The sequence below is a fragment of the Lissotriton vulgaris genome, chromosome 1_1 (assembly GCF_964263255.1).
Source record: "Lissotriton vulgaris chromosome 1_1, aLisVul1.2, whole genome shotgun sequence".
NCBI classification, from domain to species: Eukaryota; Metazoa; Chordata; class Amphibia; order Caudata; family Salamandridae; genus Lissotriton; species Lissotriton vulgaris.
Genome location: NC_141685.1, coordinates 1,772,031,144 through 1,772,054,156, shown reverse-complemented (window position 1 = coordinate 1,772,054,156; position 23,013 = coordinate 1,772,031,144).

The window sequence follows — 23,013 nt, the reverse complement described above, 5'->3', positions numbered from 1 at the left end:
AGGCCATTGGTTACTCCTCAACTCCCGCCGCTAATGCTATTGCTAATGCGAAGTCAAGGGTGACTGTCTTCTACCTGGTTGACAAAAACTTAGTTCTAAATTTCTAAGTCTTCTTAACAGTAAAGTGTACTTGTACTGTACAACATATACACCCCTGCAGCGAGCCTACTCTGCAATATCAATAAGTAAGGAATATAATAGCTTACCACTGCCCGCCACTACCGTGGCATCCCCCTCAGCAGTTCGTGCTGATACCGCATCCGCCCCTGGAGTGACCACCTCAGGCCTGGCCCCCGTCACTGATGGTGGGCTGTGCCTATGGTGTTACGCCTAGAAAATATATTTAATATTTTTGGATGCCATATACACTACTCCCTATTTTGTCTAGGAATGAAAAAATATGTTACTACATAAACAAATTTAAATATTTGTGACTCTCTAGTCTAAACTAAAAATTTCCCTTTCATAAGGGGAGGGTGTTATTTATTTATTCTTAGCCATAACAAGCTACACTTTTTAGCACAACTGATGAATGCTTGCTTTTTAACATGCACCATTTTTCTCATAACAGACAGAAGCTTCCCTTCTACGAACAAGAGCAATATGTCGTCATCATCACCACCAAGACTTTAAGTTCCAACCATTTGAGGGCTCTCCCACAATTAATGTGTAAAATCAGCCACTGTTCGGTTTTCAATTTCAACAGTTCACCGTTTATCTTATATGAAGTTGATTTTAATAAATGTTTTTATATAATGCACAATTGAATTTAATAAACAGAGTATACACAGAGCTAGTTGTTTTACTTTTAATAAAGCTTTAAAACTTACATAGACTCTGTGTTTTTTGGTCATGAGTGAGTGAGCGAAAGGGTTTGCAATTTGCAAGCATGAGTCTGTGACTCTGAGAGGTCGGAACTCTGACTCCGTCGTCTTATGTTCTGGGTTCATCATTGAGGATCATCGCTGCATTCGGGATCTGAATAATGACTCTGACACACTAGCTAGTCAGTAAAGAGATTGCGGGTTCAACTTCTGTTATGACTGAGTTATGTGGAAAGTCTAACTGCACCTATTATCGCCAATGCCCTATTTCTTGTCCATAGTTCTGAATGTGCAGATTAGTCAGTGCAACAGTAGTAGTATTCCCTCCTATCCAATCAAAAAGTAAACTAGTATCTTATTCTTGGAGACCATTGACATTTTATTGTTGGGAATTGTCAAAGCATAAACAATAAGAAGACTTCAATAGACATTATGGACAATACAGAGGATTGCACTCAGTGCCTAGAGCTATTGCTGAATAGGAGTTTTGTTTAACACCTTTTGCCAACTGTGCAAGCTTAGCTAGCTATACAGGTAGACTAATAAAATAGTAGTAGCACAGAGAGTCATAGTAGAGGCAGGATAAGAATTTAGACAGTCTACAAGAAGATCAAAGACGATTTCGGAAAAAATAGAATTATGATGAACGTTTGGATTAAATAGGTGCTGTAAAAGTTAGGGAAGTATAATTATTAATATCAACAGGAAAACTTACTGGGGCCAGCAGAAGAGCCCTCGGCAGACTGATCCTGGCCTTCCTGCTCCGCTGGCGCTGCCACTGCCACCTCTGTCCTCTTGCCCCTGGGAGGAGCTGATGTAGATGAAAGAAAGACACAAACATGGATGATTGTTGTCAACGAAATCAAACATTTCAAAAAAACAATAACAAATTATTTCGGGGAAAGAAACAACAATTGTACTAAATTTATTGACCTATCTGATGTGGTCTAGTAGGATATTAGTATTGCTGGATTCGCGGACCGTCTACTTGGAAAGGTATGTAACTCACTAAACCAACTACAAAAAGGTTCTACTAGTACTGGCAGCACTCAGCAGCACGCGAAGTGATAGATACAGTCTGTCATGATTGCAGGCCACTAAAAAATGTCCTACTAAATAACAAGTCGTAAAATACTCATTCAACCTATCAATCCACCACCACTATCTCTTTTTATTAGCAGGGGTACAAAGGAAGGACTGGACTTGAGTCTCTAGTCTCTCTAGCATTACGCAGATCTGTAAAGTACACTCATACATAATCACTCAAGCCAAATGAGCACAGAATTGAAAACAAGTAAGCATAGTAGCACCGCCACTGACTGAGCAGGCGAGTACCTGCAATCACAGAAGCTTTAGAAACATAATTTACCTGCAATGTAATCGGCAGCATTATTGCTCTTCGGAAAAAACTTTTATTTGCAATATAACACAGAGCAGAGAAAACAAAGTAGTTATTTAGCTACTAGTACTCACCAAGCCCAGGGATCTCGACGCCAAGCAGGTTGAGCAGATCTTGATCCCGGTCCAGGATGTCAAACCACCAGTACGTCACCTGGTTGTAGGTGCGCCGGACTCCAGACTCCCGATACATGGCCCGGCACACCTTACCCCATAGTTGGCGATGCTCCCGGAGGCCATACCCAGTACCGGGCCTGCCGCCTGCCACAACGGTCTTGGGGAGGTGGCGCTGTACAAAGAAGACCAGTGCGGCCACCTCCACCGCGCTAACGATCTCCCTAGGAATTACTGACTCCCCCCTTAACCGCCCGAAAGGGAGCCGGCTACGGGGTGTGGGACTCTTCCCCTTTGACTTGCCGACTCCCTTTGCCATGGTCCTGGGTCAAAGAAAGGAAAAATAGGAAATGATAGGGAAAAAAATAAGTAAATTAAAGACAACAGAGAGCTAAAAAAAAAGTAGTTATTAAAGTAACAAAAAGTTGAAAAAAACACAAAATATAGATGAAGAAAAATAGAGAGAGAGATAATGAGTAAAATAGATTTTTTAAAAAGTTCAAACAAACAAAGGATTACAAAGATTAAAGCTGGATAGAAAAAGCATGCCCAGAATCATAGCAATGAATGAAAAACAAGATGGTCGCGCCCATTGCAACCACGTGGGTAAGTTTGCGCAATATTTCCCCCACAAGCACGTAAAAACGGACGGGAACACGCAATCGCGCCCCGCAAGTAGGAAATGCACAACGCGAGTATGCAACTAGCACCCGGAACCGGAAATACGCAACACGAACACTGACAACAAGATGGCCGTGCCCATGTACGACCGCATGGGTAACTTTGCGGTAGCCGCGCTGAAAAAAATCCTGCGAACACGCAAAAATAAAAAAATCCACAATCTTGCAAAAGTTCGTGGATTTTGCGGACCACGAGCACGCTTTCGCACTAAGTCGCGTACCGCGAATTCGCAAAATTCGCCCATACTTTCTCACTACCATCTTCAACACATCCATCATCTTGGCCACCTTCCCAGAAGAACGGAAACATGCTGAAGTCAAACCCCTCCTCAAGAAACCATCTACCAACCCCAATGAGCTCAAGAACTACAGGAGCATCCCTCTGCTCCCATTCCCCGCCAAAGTCTTTGAAAAAACCATCAGCTGCCAACTCACGAAATGTCTAGAGAACAACGATCTTCTCGACTCGTCGCAGTCAGGATTCCTCATAAACCACAGCACCAAAAGTGCCCTAATTGCAGCCACCGACGATCTCAGTACATTCCTAGACCAGGGAAAAACAGCTGTCCTGATCCTATTCGACATCTCAGCAGCCTTCACACCGTATCCCACCATAACCTGATGAAGAGCCTTCATCAGATTGTAATTCAAGAGGGTGCCCTCAAATGGATAGCATCCTTCATCACCAGAAAAACCCAGAGAATCCGCCTACCACGTTTCACCTCAGAACCCAAGAACATCCTCTGCAGCGTCCTTTAAAGGTCATACCTCAGCTTTACTCTGTTCAGCACCTTCTTGACCTTCCTGGTCAACATTGTCAGAACCCATGGACTGAACATCATATTCTATGCAGACGATGCCCAACTCATCCTCTCTCTATCTGAGAACCCATACACCACGAAGACCAACTTCCGCCTGTGCATGACCATAATTGCCTACTGGATGCAAAGTCACTGCCTCAGAACAGGAGTCAGAACAGGCCTTAATGGATTCAGAACAGGCCTATTGGAAGGCTTTAAAAACCTGGCTCTTTATCCTGCCATGGATTGACCCCTTTCTTACCCCTCACCGCAAATCTGCAATTTAGGGCGTAGCTGTGTGCTTTACAAACTCAGTTATTATTATTATTATAAACTCAGCCCAAAAAAAACAGAATTACTGATCTTTAGGAACAACACCTCCCCTTGGAACAATTCTTGGCGGCCTGCTGTGCTAGGACCATCACCCACTCCCACAGACTGCACCCAGAACCTCTCCATCATCCTGGACAGCAACCTCACCATGAAAAACCAGATCAACACAGACTCCACCTGCTTCCTCACTCTTAACATGCTCTGAAAGATCTTCCGATGGCTTCCAGGCAGCACCAGACATACCGTCACTCAAGCCCTCATCACTACCCACTTGGACTACCGCAACAAACTCTACAGAGGAATTACCATTCACCTATTGACAATACTACAGACCATACAGAACTCTGTGCCCAGACTCATCCTCAAACTCCCCAAATGGACCCACATTACCCCACAACTCAAGAAACTCCACTGGGTCTCCATCCACAAGAGATTTCAATTAAAGATGCTGACCCACGCCTACAAAGACCTGCACAATCAAGGACCTGCATATATCAACCACCGCCTGAGTTTCCACCAACCCTCCGGACATCTGTGCTCTGCCTCCCTCTATCTGTCTCACACCCCTGCCCTCTTCCGCCAAAGTATTAGTGGAGGACGCTCCTTCTCCTACATTTCTGCGAAGTCCTGGAACAGCCTTACTCTCCACCTCTGGACCTCACCCTCACTTCAGGAATTCAGGAAGGTACTGATTCCACCTGAGCAGCATGGCTCTCAGCACCTGAATACCCTCACAGGTAAATAGCAGTGCTCTAGAAATCCTGTTTGAATGATTGTTTGATTGACGGGTAATAGTACAACTTTACTTGTGTTTGAAGGGCTAATGTTGTAATCTTGTATACAACTGCCTAATGACTATTTAACCTGCTAGGCCACATATTGAGAATGTTATGTAGGGTAGAAAGTGTATTTTTGAGTGAAGGAGCATGTTTTGCTGTGCCACGTGTAGGAGGAATATTTCATGGGAGTGTGCCAGGATTATGTTTCGGGATGGAAATGTGTGAAAGGATATGTTAAGTACCCGTCCCTCACAAAGCAAAAGGGAAAAGAGGAGATTGGAGAAGGTGTTAGCTTTATATAGTTTGTGAGGGAGGATGCTAATATATCCCAGACTACATTTAAGATAGATGAAATTGGGGAGATAATAAACATTTTTGATGAGGGGAAGACTTGGTTGTCACAAATGTAGAAACTGTTTGAAACCAGACCAACTGAGATGGGAACACTCTAATTGAGACCTGATTAATCAGCCAGAGAGCATGGGTGAGATAGGTGTTCACAAAGAGGAATCCACCATTTAAGAAGAGTCAAATGGGGTAGACCACAGCTTTCCAAACTTTTCATGTTGGTGACGCGCCTTTTTGTGAAAAAAATTCAGGGACACGGTAAAGTGAGAAAGTGCAGCGTGCGAGCCCGAACCACCTATGGTGGGTTCAGGCCCCACACCCCACACACACATACCCCACCCCACACACACACCCCCACACACACACACCCCACACAACCCCCCACACATACCCCACACAACCCCACTCATACCACCCCACAGACACACCACCCCACACATACACACCCCACACAACCCCCCACACACACACCACACACATACCCCCACACACACCCCTAAACCCCTCCACACCTTACCCACACACACCCCACACAACCCACCCTCCCCAATCAACCATATGGTGGGTTCAGGCCCCACACCGCACACACACATACCCCGCCCCAGACACACCACCGCACACACTGCACACAACCCCCCCACGCACACAACTCCACACACACCCCACACACACACACATCCGACACACCCCCACACACACACACCCAGACTACACACACACCCCACACATCCCCCCACACCTCCCACACCCCCACACACAACCCCACACATACCACCCCACAGACACACCACACACACACACACCCCACACAACCCCCCACCCCCACACCCCCCACACACACCCCCACACACACCCCACACACACACCCCTGCACCCCCCCACACCCCACCCACACACACCCCACACCCCACCCACACACACCCCACACAACCCACCCCACACACCCCAATCAACGCTGCACAGGGCAAGAGGGAGTTGGAAAGTTATCATTGTACCACAGATTATCTGGTGCGTGGACTATGAGTGTAGCAGCAGCATGCAATGCACTCTGTAGGAAACCACCAGAAGGACTGAGCTAGAATACAAGCAGATTTATGATAATTGTGTTCATCTTGGCTAAAAATTCCCCAAGAGCAGCACTCAAACTGCCCCTTAGATAGGACTAACACTACAACAAAGCCAGGAAGTTACCATCTGATCACCCCATCTTCAAGGGATATACTTGGTTTGGTTACCTTTTAGGTAGCACAATTTCATATTACATTATAAAATTAAACATAAATTAGAAAGCAGAAGATGAACGCTGTTTTCAGTTGGTGATAAGCAGAGCTACTGGAATTAGGGGATTTTACGACCGGGCGTATTTTTCAAAATTATAAATTTGCAGTTACCATAAAACGTGGCAACACGTGTTGCAACACAGTGGAAAGTCTTTCGCAAAGGTGGACTCGTCACCTACCTGTTGCTTATTGCTGCTGTTCAGTGTTAAACTGGTACTAATGACGTATAACCTTTGCCACAATAGCGTTAATGTGTAAAAAAAAAGACAAAATAATTAAAAAGTAGTACTATCACAAACTGTGCTGTATTATGCCACCTAATTTGCCTTTTCTTGCAGTATCATTTAGTCGACCCTGTTGCATAATTTGGACCATCCCCTCAGCATAATTCCAGTGGCCCAAGTGAACTAATATAATCATTAACAAGTAAATAGTCTGCAACGATGCAAACGATAATGGTTTTAAAGCACATCATTGGCTAGTGTTCTTAATCGTGCAATGAGACCCTTTTATACCGTCTCCACTCCTCTTTCGATACCGACTGTCCATGCACTTGGGTCATAAAAACCCCAGAATGAAATCTAACTATATGCAGCCTTTTGAGCAGTATGTAAAGACAAGAACATTTGCGATATCGAGCTGAAAAAGGCCAGCAAACAGCGAAAGTACAAAAGATCTTGTAGATACAAAGGCAGCAACAAAGTAATAAAGTTACTGTATTGATCAAAGCAAAAGGATAATATTAAAGAGAAAAAAAATAAACAGCAGGGTAGTGATATAAGGTCAATACAATAGGCAGGCAAATATACCGAAATCCACATACTGCAGCTACAGAAATGGAATGTGGCTCGGGTGACAGCTTCAAACGACAGTGCTCATGAGTGCCCAGAGGGTTGCCTTCTACGGGAGATGAGGTGGGCATCAAAGAGTTTCAGCCCCCACCCCCATTAGCATCAGAGGGCTTCAGCCCCCACTCATCCAAACCCCCCCCCCTCCGTCGCGTGTGGGAGCCCGGGACTGCTCACAGCCGCACCCGAGCACTTCACAGGTCGTTAAAGACCTTGTGCATGTTAATAGGGCTTTGTTGTTGTTTCAACCCTTCTAAGAGCTCCTACAGCTCGACTCTGCCGATTCCCTGCAGAAGTCATCTCATTGCGCAACACACCTACGGTTGGGGCGCGACACAGTAATGTGTTGCGCCACACAGTTTGGAAAGCTGTGGGGTAGACATTGCACTACAAGTGGAGTGGTTTGTTGATCGATTGGTATATCTATCCCTCAAGTACATATGTGGTGCTGAAATATAGAGTAATGTTTCATCACCCACAGAGCAAGTAGAGGTTTATTTTAAGGGCGAACCACCGAGCTCCATATAAGAAATATTCCTAAGAAAAGCCAAATTGAAGAAGGGAATAATTAAAAACTTCCAAACTGGTGACAACTGAGGCAAATCTAACTCCCAAAGATAGACAGCATCATATCCTGTGATCCCTGTATCCAAAAGTCACCTTGTGTCTCATAAGGAGGGTAAAGGCAGTTGTGAGGAACATCCTGTGATACAAATAACACTGTTAATCCTGGGGTGAACTGCTGAGAACGACACACGGCTTTCCACTCCCAAAGAACTTACCAATGACATGGGCCTGAAAAACACACATTCAATAAGTAAAAGGAATGTAGCAGAGACAAGAAAATTATTATCCGTCAATTGCCTAGCTCATGTGATGCCACCCCCTGTGGCATCACTCCAAAATACACCTTTATGAACGTCAGATGTGGAACAAGCAACACAGAATATAATCATGACCTCATCACAACCAAAAAGCTTTGCCTCTTTGCCATGTTGAACTCAGTCTGATGGTTGGAAATGCCTTGTAATCACTGTACTCATTTCAGCACGCTGACCAATAACAACACGTCATTTCCCAAGTGATTTAGGTGGTGAAGAAGGCACTATACAAAATAGAGTGATTTAGAATATAGTGGATAACCATTCCCACCCAAATAACCTTCAGAGTGCTAGCGACTAAACGGTACATCACTGAAAATTAACTTTTTCAGTATGCCACTGAACAAGATGCCTGTACGCCCAAAGAAGAGTAGCTAAGTCCAATCTCTGATTTTATTTCAGATAAAGACATACACATTGTCATGGGTGACTTCAACTTGTAGACAGGAGGCAAAGATTAACCAGCCACCACAAGAAGTAACTATAAATTTAAAGCACTAAATCTCAACCAATAACATAAATAAATGATGACTTCCAAGGTCAAACTGCACTGGATGAGTGTCACGGTGCACACCTTCTTTTCTTTCCAACTATATTGTATTAATCTCTTTTGTTCACTTCTGTCGCGTGCAACTCCCCGGTAAGCGCGGACAGCCCTACCGCGTTGCTTAAATGAAACGCACTGAAAAAAGGAGTGATTCCACTCCTCGCCGGGTGCACAGCTCTAATGTTCTAGGCATCACAAAATATGCCACCAAATGAGTCATTTGTTTTCTTTTGCTTCTTCTTTATTTTTCATCACAATAATCAACGTTTTGTTTCATTCTTCTTATTTTTACATATTTTTGCTCCTGTCACAAGAGGGAACGCTTACAATTTAGCTGTATTCTAAATGAGGCAGAAATGCTAATCCAAGCCTTCTTCTGCGCCACGATAGGAGGAGGAGAGGTATTCTTGGTAACGTGTAGCATTAGGCTACGTTCATTAGCGGGAAAACGTTAGTTTATGAAACAGCTTTGTTTTGGTATTTGTTTTATTTGTTTGATTAGTATTTGAGGTGTAATGGCATTGAGTAAAACATAGACTTAATCATGTATTTTGCATTGTAGATAACCCCTGACGAAGGGCCAAACAAAAAGGCCCGAAATGCATTGGGTAAATGGATTTTATGGACATGAACAAAACTTACATGTGCTATCGTGGCGCAGAAGAAGGCTTGGATTAGCATTTCTGCCTCATTTAGAATACAGCTAAATTGTAAGCGTTCCCTCTGGTGGCATATTTTGTGATGCCTAGAACATTAGAGCTGTGCACCCGGCGAGGAGTGGAATCACTCCTTTTTTCAGTGACTTCCAAGGTCACACACTCGAGAGGCCCGCTCGAAGACTCCAAACATTAGGACCACGCTAGCAATAAGTTTAACTTAAACAAAAATCATCCTCTACAATTACAAAAAAAAAACATTCCAACTCGGCCAAGCCCTACATACCTGTCAAGAAAGTACAGAAATATAAAGAGAAATATGAAAAGCAAAGCCTTAATATACTACTGATCATTTTCTTGGCCTTCCATCTGCATCCCACCTCTGATGGACTAACAAGAGGATTTTCCTCAATTTCACAATGCCAAGCTGATTACAGTAATTGACACCTCATTACCTCTCAACGATATATCCACGGAACAGCTATAGCTCCGAGCAGCAATGGATCATTCATGGGTCCTCAGGGCTCATTGCAAAACATCTAACCACAAAGAGTACAGGGCGCCAAAAAGGAATGCGGAAGAACTTTATATTCCGTCTTTCATGTCCCTAGGGGAAAGACCAGATCGAGCAGTTCTGGATAAGAAAAGCTCAACCACGCCATGTGGCATGCTTCATCATTGGCTTACTCGCCCCAAACGGTAAGACGGTACTACCAGGGGGACTCAACCTCATACATATGCAAGAGGTCTTTTTGACGCCCTGTACTCTTTGTGGTTAGACGTATTAGCAGTTTGGAGGATGCATGGTGCACATCCCTTAATTTTTCCTCTCTATCTCCTCTTCTGATTATGTAACGTATTGCAAAATGTACCTAGTGGTAATTCTAGTTGCAAAATATAACTTTAAACAACGTACGTATGTACATGTAGCTCATTATATGACATAAACCTAGCTGAGTGCAATAGAGCACTATACAATGAGACAACAGTGTAGCGAAGGATGGGGGAAGAGAACATTTTTAATTAGTCAGGGGATAATGGTGAAGGTGACCCTTATCCGTGAATTAGGAGCTTCTCGAGCAGATATTTCTTCAGATCTTTCTTTATTTGGATGAGCAGTTGCAAGCACCTGTGTGTGACTGGTGTGTGTGGGAGTGCTACACAAACCATTGCCAGCACACCCAAACTTAAAGGGCTACTTTCTACTTATAGAAGGACAAATATCCTAAAACGTGTCTAGAGATACACATCATTGGCTGCACCAACAATGGCAAATACTAAAGATTTTCAACTAAAGTGTGTGTTATCCTGCACTGCATTTACCACAATGCAGCTGGGCCAATTGTGTGCTGGTATGCTAGGCAGTGTGGTCTATCCCCCATTTATTTATTTTGTGTTTTTTGTTTTAAATTTGTTTTTATTATTATTATTATGATTTTTTTGAACTGTACAGAACAGCCAATATGCATATTATACATCTCCATTTGCATATTATCACTTTACATTGCAATGCATTTATGGCATTTTACAGTTTTATCACCATCGCTATAGTGAAAGTCCAGTATGCGGTGAACTGACATTATGTCTCGATGATAAAAAACGGAAAAGAAAAGGGGGTAAAAGGTTAGAACAGAAAGAAAATCTCAACTGCAACTAATATATACATTTGCGTTGAGTAACAGGCCATAACGCCATAACTACATGTTTTGAATATGTGTCACCCCAGCCAAATGAACTGCAAACTTAGTTACATGCCATTGAGTTGTTCCGGTTTCTCATGTCCGAAGAACTGATGTGTAGTGTTGAATGTCAGGGACTATCAGTAGCCAGGCGCGCTGTGTCCGTGCTCTAGAAGCACTGAGGTGCTGTTTGTTCTTCGTCTCTCGCAGTCGTGACTGTTGTGAGGTCCGAACCCTGCTCTGCTGTGAGAAAATCTGACAAGATTGCGTCCCATGCCGGTTCCAGTGGCTGTTTGCACAGCCCTAATGCGTCTTTGCGGTGGGGTGTTATGCTCTCCGCCTGTGCCCAACACAGGAGGGAGGGATACTCTGGCCTTTGCTGCCGGGGGATGGGGCGATTTCCAGCATTGCCTGAGTAATCGCTTTGCTACCATCAGGCCTAGGTCACCTTAATTTTTTTTAAATCTGTGGTAGACCCCAAGATACACACCTCCCATGTCCAGTCTAATGTTTGCTCTGTACATTGAGCAAATCTCCTAGAGACCTCTTCCCAATATGCTTGAATGGCTGTACATGACCACAACACATGCAGGAGGTCTGCCCCCAGCTCGTTACATCTGGCACATTGGCATCTGTACGAGCAAAATATTTGTTTATTTTTGCTGGTGTGAGGTAGGCCCTATGTATCATATAATAATGAATGAGCCCGAACCTCATGTTACGGGGAATCCGCATGCTATCCCCATTTATTTATTACCTAATTGTTGAGCCTTTCCAATATCTGACTACCCAGACAGAAAATGCAAAGCTTCCCATAAATGTGGGGTGAAACTCGTACATTTTTTAAAACCTGGCATAAGAGGAGCAGAGATAATGGCTAGGATATGGTGTGTGAATTTGGTTTGATGACAACGGGGGCCAGTCTTATGGAATGGGTGATGCACAAAACGCATTGATTTGAAGATGATTCTTGTGGGCAGGCGAAGCCAATGCATACTATGAAGATGGGAAGAAATATGGGATTGAGATGGCAGGTCTGATATATGTTTTGCAGCTTGTTGCAAATGTGCTCCGCCCATTTAGTAAGCCTGGATGTTTTGCTTTTTGATCACCTTGGTTTTAGACCTTTACTGTATCCCTTTCTCTCTCACAGTAATTGCACTGCACATGTTTACTGTCAGTGTCTGCCTTTTAAAATAAGGCTACTGCCTCATGGTTAGGGTAAGGGAAGGACATGGCTGGTTGGATGTGAACATGTGTGCACAGGATTGTGTGCACATGTGCAGGTTTTGCTTGAGAGACTTGAGCCATACACAGCCCAGAAGCTGCAGAAATGTAACCAGCTTGTGGCGGTTTTAAACTGCAAATGCGACTTGACAAAATAGCCCATATTGACAGGCATAAACCTTCCTTTAAGACATCAATAACTCGCCCCATGGTAAGCCTTGTTGCCCATAAAGAGAGGTTGCATTATATTTAAAAGTAGGTCATATAAAAATTAATGTTGAACATGTCTTTACTATGATATATCCCTCAAAACAAATTTCACTGTAGCAGGGCTGGCTGGCTGATGCCATAGGCAATATTTGGACTGCAATGTTTACATTTCTCAAATGAGAAGTTTGGATTGGTAGCAGCTAGAGAAATACTTTTTCCGCTCATTTTAATTGTAATTTCATAGAATTTTAAAATATTGTTTTGGAAATATCACTTTTTGAACGTTGGCATTTCCCGGCCTTTAGTTTCTGGAGCCTTTCTGTGAGTGGCCAGGTGCCCACGCTGGTGGTGTCTGGCACACTGAGAAATGTGTATTGTGCCCAGAGAGTGAAGAAAAGAGCCCCAGCACCCAAGGAAACCTGACACCAGGCTTGCCCCTCCATTTTTATCATTAGCAGGGCTGAAGCCAAACCAAGAGGAACATGGTCAAATTTGAATACTCCTAATTTGTATATTTCACATGCCTATTAATCCCTACTGCATGGTACAAAATGTACCCAGGGCCTGGAAGTTAAACGCCACTAGTGGACTACAGCACCTATTGTCCCATCTACTATAGTCACAGTGCAAACATGGCTTCAGGCCTAATACTGTAGCCTCAATCAATCAATCAATCAAAGCATTTATACAGCGCACTACTCACCCGGAGGGTCTCAAGGCGCTAGGGGAGTGGGGGTCCGATACTGCTCAAACAGCCAGGTCTTGAGCTGCTTCCTAAAGGCAAGGTGGTCCTGGGTCAGGCGAAGGTGGGTCGGGAGGGAGTTCCAAGTCTTGGCGGCCAGGTAGGAGAAGGACCTTCCTCCTGTGGTGGCTCTTCGGATGCGGGGGACGGAGGCGAGGGCTTGGTCAGTCGATCGAAGCTGGCGTGTGGGAGCGTAGAAGTTGAGGCGGCTGTTGAGGTATCCTGGGCCTTGGTTGTGTAGGGCTTTGTGTGCGTGGGTGAGGAGACGGAAGGTGATTCTCTTGTTGACCGGGAGCAAGTGCAGATCTCTCAGGTGTACGGAGATGTGGCTGCGTCGGGGGATGTCCAGGATGAGTCGTGCTGAGGCGTTCTGAATCCGCTGGAGTCTCTTCTGGAGTTTGGCAGTGGTTCCGGCGTAGAGGGAGTTGCCGTAGTCCAGACGGATGGTGACGAGGGCCTGGGTGACCGTCTTACTGGTCTCGGTGGGGATCCACCGGAAGATCTTACGTAGCATGCACAGGATGTTGAAGCACGATGAGGAGACGGCGTTGACTTGTCTGGTCATGGAGAGGGAGGAGTCCAGGATGAAGCCCAGGTTGCGTGCGTGGTCTGTTGGTTTGGGTGCGCTGCCCAGGGCGGGGGGCCACCAGGAGTTGTCCCAGGCAGAGGGTGAAGATCCCAGGATGAGGACTTCCGTCTTGTCCGAATTCAGTTTCAGGCGGCTGTTCATCATCCACTTGGCTCCGTCTGTCATCCCTTCGTGTAGGTTGGCTCTGGCGGTGGCGGGGTTGTTGGTGAGGGAGAGGGTGTCGTCGGCGTAGGAGATGATGTTGAGGTTGTGTTGGCGTGCGATGGCTGCGAGGGGGCTCATGTAGACGTTGAAGAGGGTTGGGCTGAGCGAGGAGCCTTGAGGGACGCCGCAGATGACCTCGGTGGCTTCTGATCTGAACCGGGGGAGGCAGACTCTCTGTGTCCTTCCGGCAAGGAATGAGATGATCCATTCCAGTGCCTTCTCCTGGACTCCGACGTTGCTGAGGCGCCGCACTAGGGTACGGTGGCAGACAGTGTCGAAGGCCGCGGAGAGGTCTAGGAGGATGAGGGCCGCTGTTTCTCCGTTGTCGAGCAGGGCATGGATGTCATCGGTGGCTGCGATCTGGGCGGTCTCGGTGCTGTGGTTGGCCCGGAAGCCAGACTGCGAGAGGTCGAGGGATCCGTTCGTCTCGAGGAAGGTAGCCAGCTGCTTGTTGACGGTCTTCTCGATGACTTTTGCAGGAAACGGGAGCAGCGAGATGGGGCAGTAGTTCTTGAGGTCGGTGGGGTCGGCTGATGGCTTCTTTAGTAGCGCGCTGAGTTCGGCGTGCTTCCAGCTCTCCGGGAAGGTAGCGGAGTCGAAGGAGGTGTTGATGATGTCCCGCAGGTGGGGTGCGATGACAGCGTCGGCCTTGTTGAAGACGTGGTGAGGGCAGGGGTCGGTCGGAGATCCGGAGTGGATGGAGTTCATCGTGCGTATGGTGTCTTCCGTGCTGATCGGGGTCCAGGCGCGGAGGGTGGTGGTGGGGGGCGGTGGTTCAGTTGTGGCGTGCGTCGGTTGAGTGCTGAAGCTGTTGTGTATGTCCGCAATCTTGTTGTGGAAGTAGGAGGCGAGGGAGTTGCAGAGGTCTTGCGAAGGGGTGATGTCGTTGTTTCCTGCATTGGGGTTGGAGAGCTCTTTAACAATGTTGAAGAGTTCCTTGCTGTTGTGTGCGTTGTTGTCCAGTCGTTCCTTGAATGCAGTTTTCTTGGTGGCGTGGATCAGTTGGTGGTGTTTTCGGGTGGCGAGCTTGAGGGCAGTCATGTTGTTCGGTGTTGGGTCTCTGCGCCAGGCTTTCTCGAGTGCTCGGCAGTTCTTCTTGGAGCTTTTGAGTTCGTCGGTGAACCATGGGGCCATCTTGCTGCCGGGTCTGCTAGCGGGGGTCTTCAGAGGGGCGAGGTCGTCTGCGCAGTTGCTGATCGACTTCGTGAGATTGGTGGCCGCCTGGCTTGGGTTAGGTGCGCTGGTGGGAGGGTTCATGCTCAGGGAGGTCGCGAGCTGGTCGGCTGTGATCTTGTTCCAGCTTCTGCGTGCAACCTGTTGCTGGTGGTGGTGGATCGTGGTCCTTCTGAAGCTGAAGTGGACGCAGCTGTGGTCCGTCCAGTGGAGTCCGTGGCGTGGCTGAAGGTGATGTCCTTGCTGGATGAGAACACGGGGTCGAGTGTGTGTCCGGCGTAGTGGGTGGGGGTGGTCACCAGCTGCTTGAGACCGAGGTTGGCGAGGTTGACCAGCAGGGTGGTAGTGTTGTGGTCGTTGTTGTTCTTCAGGTGGAAGTTGAGGTCCCCGAGGAGGATGTAGTCAGCGGAGAGGAGGGCGTGCGGGCAGATGAAGTCGGCGATGTCTTCGCTGAATTGTGTGCGTGGTCCTGGGGGTCTGTAGAGGAGGGTGCCTCTGAGGGTGGTCTTGGGGTTGATGTGGATCTGGAAGTGCAGGTGTTCGGCGGGTGCAAGGGTGTCGTCGGTGTTGGTCGTGATGCGGATGGTGTTCCTGTGGATGATGGCGATGCCTCCTCCTGTCTGGTTGACGCGGTCCCTCCGGATGATCTTGTAGCCGTCCGGGATGGCGATGGCGATGGCGATGTCGGGCACTGAGGAGGCGTTCATCCATGTTTCCGTGAGGAAGGCGACGTCTGGGGCTGTGGTGTCGAGCAGGTTCCAGAGCTCAACGGCGTGTCTTTGATGGAGCGGGTGTTGAGCAGGATGCACTTGAGGTGGTTGTTGCTGGTGCTCGGCTTGGTCGGTGCTGGTGTAGTGCAGGTCTGGATGCAGGTGAACTTGCAGGAGTGGCAGCAGAAGGGTTCGTGGGTGCGTCTCGGGGTGGCTCGATAGCAGCCCGGGATTCGACCGGCGTTGAGTGCGTAGAGATCGGTGGCATCGTGGGTACGGCGGGTGTGATGGTGACGGCGGGATCCAGGGGTCCTGGCGCTGGGTGTGGTCCAAGCGAGGACGGGCGCAGATGGGCTTAACTTTGGCGCGCCTTCGGCGCACAATCTGCGCGCCCGCTGCGCGTCAACGCTGCACGTGGGAGTGGGCATCATAAGAGAGGAGCCGGGACGGCGGGTCAGCTGGGGGGCGTGTCCGCCGGGAGTTAGCGTGCGGCAGGAAAAGTGGCGGCCCAGCGGTGGCTGGGGCGTCTGAGGAGGCAGCGGGTAGCAGTAGGCAGGATCAGTGGAGAGTGGGGGGGACCTCGCCTGCAGGTAGGCGCAGTGGTCACTCCCTGCACCTCGAGCGCGGACCCCTTAAGAGAGGAGCCAGGAGGGCGGGTCAGCTGGGGGGCGTGTCCGCCGGGAGTTAGCGTGCGGCGGGAAAAGTGGCGGCCCAGCGGCGGCTGGGGCGTCCGAGGAGGCAGCGGGTAGCAGTAGGCAGTAGGCTGACTGCAACAGCATAGAAACTCCAATTTGGCCTGTCAAAACAGACCCTATGACAGGTCAAAATGTCTTTTTTAAATATTATTAAGTCACCCTATATAGGCCCTGCAGACCACATGGCAGAGTGAATGTTATTAAAAAGTGAGACACCTTAAGACACCTTAACATTTTAATGTTAGTATATCCTTACAGTGACTAGCACCCAAAAGCTGTTTTTGACTGTGGCAGCCTTACTGTCCTATGTAGAGAACATATTAAAATCCTAATACTGTATCTTTGGAATGGGACAAGATGGAAATATAATTAAGCAACTATTTATTTTAGTTATTAAAAATCCAATTCAATGGTGAAGTCAGATTTTTAATACATATTAAGGAAATGTAACCTTTAGAAATGTTCATTTACCTGCATGAACTGTTGCAAGGCTAATTTGCATTTGCAATCCAATGTCTCCCAGCCAGTAATTAGCATTTGAATAACTGTGAAAAAGGTGTGAAATGCCTTCTAGGAGCCACACAATAGGCCACAGTGATTGTCAGGTTGACCTGAACGGGCAAGGATGACTTCTTTGATCTCAGCAGAAGGATGGGGGCTGTACTCATCCTTTTTGATATTACAGTGTCAAATTATGTTTGAGTATCAAGCTCTACTTGACAGATCAGCGAGGGTCACGCATAACACTTACTGTCTCTGGGTTTATGGGCACAGGGGCTGCTTCAAACTGGATTTTAGTGTTAGATGTGGGAGGACACTAGAATGACTATAGTACACTTCCCACACACACAGAGTCCTGGGAGCCCAGGTTCACTCTCACCAAAGACTTTTGCCACCTTGAAAAATATCCAAAATGGGAAGGGTTAACCCTGGCGGCTTTTACCCTATTTGTCAGGGTGTGGCAGGAGTCATTCCTGTCCACTAACGTATGCCAGGCATAACAGTTACATCTCCAGCCACCTAGTTCTCTGAGGAAGAACAGAGGAGTACTGGATTTGGTTTCTGTGACCTTAGAGAAGCCCTGATGGGCTGGACCCTTCTTATACCCAGGACCAAGAAGAGGACACCAAGAGTTGGCTGGCGGACCTCTGGTTTAAACTGCAGGAAAACAAAATGCTACAGGAGGTCCTTCCTGCATCTGCCCAACTGACATGGGGCAACTGGACCTGCACTGGACCCTGCTTTGGGTTCCTGCCTGACACCCTGTAAGTCTCTAAGTACCTCCCCTGAGGTCCTGAGGGGCTTCAGAAGAATACTCCTATGTTGGATTGGGGCTTACATTTCTAAGTCAGAAGGTAAAACTCTTTTACCAGGACAAACCTGGTTGGTGTATTTGCCCCTTGCTCCATGGTTGCCAGCTTCACATTCTGCCTAGGTCCCGGTCTACTGTGATGATTGACTACCATTGGCACTTTTGCTTCTTGGTAATATTCCTACTCACAACTTTTTAAAAATCATATCTCCGGTTCTGCTTACATAATTTTTGCCATTTTTAGGTCATTTTGTTTATTAAATGTTACTCGTTGCCGTAAGTTAAGTCTGTCTGCTCAGTGCCACAGTTACCATGGGACTGAATTCAGGTTGATTTTGTGTCTTTGAGGATTCACCCTGATAAAGATTGTGATTATTCCTTGAGGTGAGTAGTCACCCACTCCAAATAATATCCCAATTGTATTCACCAGCCATATGCTAATCAGTTATGGTCCAGCTCCAAAGGGAATATTGTGCCAGAATTGCCAGGCAAGGTGCCTTTTTCTTTTGCTGAACTTTACGAGTCAGTCCATGCGCTGGAGGGTGTGCAGCAGAAAGATGAAGCAGTGGTTTAAATGTGAACGGCCCTGAGACCCTCAACAGGGGTGTGCTATGTGTGCCCACTGCAACCCAGGAAGGGGATTTCGGTCCCTTGGAAACTCTGAGACTCCTTCTAATGAGCACTGTCAGGGTTGTACTTGTGCCATCGCCTATGCTTTATATGGATTAAAAACATGGTGCCCCTTGTCGAGGAGATGGACCCCTTTTACATTCAAGGGTGTTATTCCATCTTCTTCTCATCTGATTTACAAGAGTTGCCACATACTAGTATTTCCCAAAGTGATAGATACTATGAGGCAAAAAAGAACAGCATATGGAAGGCAAAGCAAAAATCAGGAACTGAATGAAGTGATAAAATGCAGTGAACCTGACTGCTCATGAGGAATGGTGAATATGTGGATTAAGATGATGAAAAACACCAGGTCAGCTCTTAAAACAAGTCCTGTGCAGGTTTCCTATATTGTTTATACACTGCAGTTACGCTTACGTTCTCTATAACGCTTAAAAGTGATCTTGAGGATGGTCAAACAGCCAAGATATGTTTTAGAGTAGATATTTGCAAGTTTTGATATGGTGCAATGTTTGGGGTTACACATCGGATGGTGTGCTAGCAAAGAGAGAAGCATAGAGGGGCAGCTAAGTGGAGTGTGCATCAGATTTTTGCTGCATGTGCATCACCTCAGTAAAATAAATTGTGTTCCAGTTAATGTGCTATGTGAATACGCACTTACTTTGTTCTAGTTTGAAACACTTTATAATGTACACTCCAACAAAATTAATTTAGCTGTTCATTTATGTATATTTCCCTCCCTCTATCTTATTTCTAACAAACTTTGAAATATCAAATTCTTTCTTTTCTTTTACTTCTGCCACCTTGTTTTTTATGTTCCTTGCTTCTAGTTCTCAGACAATGTAAACATTTTCTTCCTTTCTTTTAACTTTCTAGCAACTCTGGTTCGGGTATAATGGCAAGCCCCATAGAAAAGAAGCCTTGGCTCCCCTCTTTATTCCCTGTCTGTCCCTTTTTAGGTCTCACCTAAGACAGCATAAGCTCTGCAGCTTGCATGACATTGTGTTTACATATAGGGAGATTAGAGTCTTGGCCTTCCATCTGCATCCCACCTCTGATGGACTGACAAGATAAAGAGGATTTTCCTAAATTTCACAATTCCAAGCTGATTACAGTAATTGACACCTCGTAACCTCTCAACCATATATCCACGGAACAGCTATAGCTCCGAGCAGCAATGGATCATTCATGGGTCCTCAGGGCTCATTGCAAAACATCTAACCACAAAGAGTACGGGGCGCCAAAAAGGAATGCGGAAGAACTTTATATTCCGTCTTTCACGTCCCTAGAGGAAAGACCAGATCGAGCAGTTCTGGATAAGAAAAGCTCAGCCACTCAATGTGACATGCTTCATCATTGGCTTACTCGCCCCACCCGGTAAGACGGTACTACCAGGGGGGACTCAACCTCATACATATGCAAGAGGTCTTTTTGACGCCCTGTACTCTTTGTGGTTAGACGTATTAGCAGTTTGGAGGATGCATGGTGCACATCCCTTAATTTTTCCTCTCTATCTCCTCTTCTGATTATGTAACGTATTGCAAAATGTACCTAGTGGTAATTCTAGTTGCAAAATATAATTTTAAACAGAGTACGTATGTACATGTAGCTCACTATATGACATAAACCTAGCTGAGTGCAATAGAGCACTATGCAATGAGACAACAGTGTAGCGAAGGATGGGGAAGAGAACATTTTTTAATTAATCAGGGGATAATGGTGAAGGTGACCCTTATCAGTGAATTAGGAGCTTCTCGAGCAGATATTTCTTCAGATCTTTCTTTATTTGGATGAGCAGTTGCAAGCACCTGTGTGTGACTGGTGTGTGTGGGAGTGCTACACAAACCATTGCCAGCACTGCCAGCACATCCAAACTTAAAGGGCTACTTTCTACTTATAGAAGGACAAATATCCTAAAACGTGTCTAGAGATACACATCATTGGCTGCACCAACAATGGCAAATACTAAAGATTTTCAACTAAAGTGTGTGTTATCCTGCACTGCATTTACCACAATGCAGTTGGGCCAATTGTGTGCTGGTATGCTAGGCAGTGTGGTCTATCCCCCATTTATTTATTTTGTGTTTTTTGGTTTAAATTTGTTTTTATTATTATTCTGATGTTTTGAACTGTACAGAACAGGCAATATGCATATTATGCATCTCCATTTGCATATTATCACTTTACATTGCAATGCATTTATGGCACTTTACAGTTTTATCACCATCGCTATAGTGCAAGTCCAGTATGCGGTGAACTGACATTATGTCTTGATGATAAAAAACGGAAAAGAAAAGGGGGTAAAAGGTTAGAACAGAAAGAAAATCTCAACTGGAACTAATATATACATTTGCGTTGAGTAACAGGCGCTCCATACGCCATAACTACATGTTTTGAATATGTGTCACCCCAGCCAAATGAACTGCAAACTTAGTTACATGCCATTGAGTTGTTCCAGTTTCTCATGTCCGCAGAACTGATGTGTAGTGTTGAATGTTGTAATACAGTTGACGGTCTATTAGCTGGAGTGGGCGGAGTTAGGTGGGCTGAGGGGAAGGGGATGAGCCAGGACAGGATGGGAGTTAGTTAGAGTAGGGACAGGGTGAGAGCTGGACATAGATAATAAAGGCTCCAATTAAAGTATAACCAGCGTCTGTGGTTATTTGTAGCACGATGCTACAAATGTCAGGGACTATCAGTAGCCAGGCGCGCTGTGTCCGTGCTCTAGAAGCACTGTGGTGCTGTTTGTTCTTCGTCTCTCGCAGTCGTGACTGTTGTGAGGTCCGAACCCTGCTCTGCTGTGAGAAAATCTGACAAGATTGCGTCCCAAGCCGGTTCCAGTGGCTGTTTGCACAGCCCTAATGCGTCTTCGCAGTGGAGTGTTATGCTCTTCGCCTGTGCCCAACACAGGAGGGAGGGATACCCTGGCCTTTGCTGCCGGGGGATGGGGCGATTTCCAGCATTGCCTGAGTAATCGCTTAGCTACCATGAGGCCTAGGTCTATATATCTAGACGTCACCTTATTTATAATTAGATGTGTGGTAGACCTCAAGATGCACACCTCCATTGTCCAGTCTAATGTTTGCTCTGTACATTGAGCTAATCTCCTAGAGACCTCTTCCCAATATGCTTGAATGGCTGTACATGACCACAACACATGCAGGAGGTCTGCCCCCAGCTCGTTACATCTGGCACATTGGCATCTGTACGAGCAAAATATTTGTTTATTTTTGCCGGTGTGAAGTAGGCCCTATGTATTATATAATATTGAATGAGCCGGAACCTCATGTTACGGGGAATCCGCATGCTATCCCCATTTATGTATTACCTAATTTTTGAGCATTTCCAATATCTGGCTACCCAGACAGAAAATGCAAAGCTTCCCATAAATGTGGGGTGAAACTCGTACATTTTTTAAAACCTGGCATAAGAGGAGCAGAGATAATGGCTAGGATATGGTCTGTGAATTTGGTTTGATGACAACGGGGGCCAGTCTTATGGAATGGGTGAAGCACAAAACGCATTGATTTAAAGATGATTCTTGTGGGCAGGCGAAGCCAATGCAAACTATGAAGATGGGAAGAAATATGGGATTGAGATGCAGGTCGAATATATGTTTTGTAGCTTGTTGCAAATGTGCTCCGCCCATTTAGTAAGCCAGGATGTTTTGCTTTTTGATCACCTTGGTTTTAGACCTTTCCTGGACCCCTTTCTCTCTCACAGTAATTGCACTGCACATGTTTACTGTCAGTGTCTGCCTTTTAAAATAAGGCTACTGCCTCATGGTTTGGGTAAGGGACATGGCTGGTTGCATGCGAACATGTGTGCACAGGATTGTGTGCACATGTGCAGGTTTTGCTTGAGAGATTAGAGCCATACACAGCCCAGAAGCTGCAGAAATGTAACCAGCTTGTGGCGGTTTTAAACTGCAAATGCGACCTGAGAAAAATAGCCCATATTGACAGGCATAAACCTTCCTTTTAGACATCAATAACTCACCCCATGGTAAGCCTTTTTGCCAATAAAGAGAGGTTGCATGACATTTAACAGTAGGTCATATAAAATGTTGAACATGTCTTTACTATGAAATATCCCTCAAAACAAATTTCACTGTAGCAGGGCTGGCTGGCTGATGCCATAGGCAATATTTGGACTGCAATGTTTACATTTCTCAAATGAGAAGTTTGGATTGGTAGCAGCTAGAGAAATACTTTTCCCGCTCATTTTAATTGTAATTTCATAGAATTTTAAAATATTGTTTTGGAAATATCACTTTTTGAACTTTGGCATTTCCCGGTCTTTAGTTTCCGGTGCCTTTCTGTGAGTGGCCAGGTGCCCAGGCTGGTGATGTCTC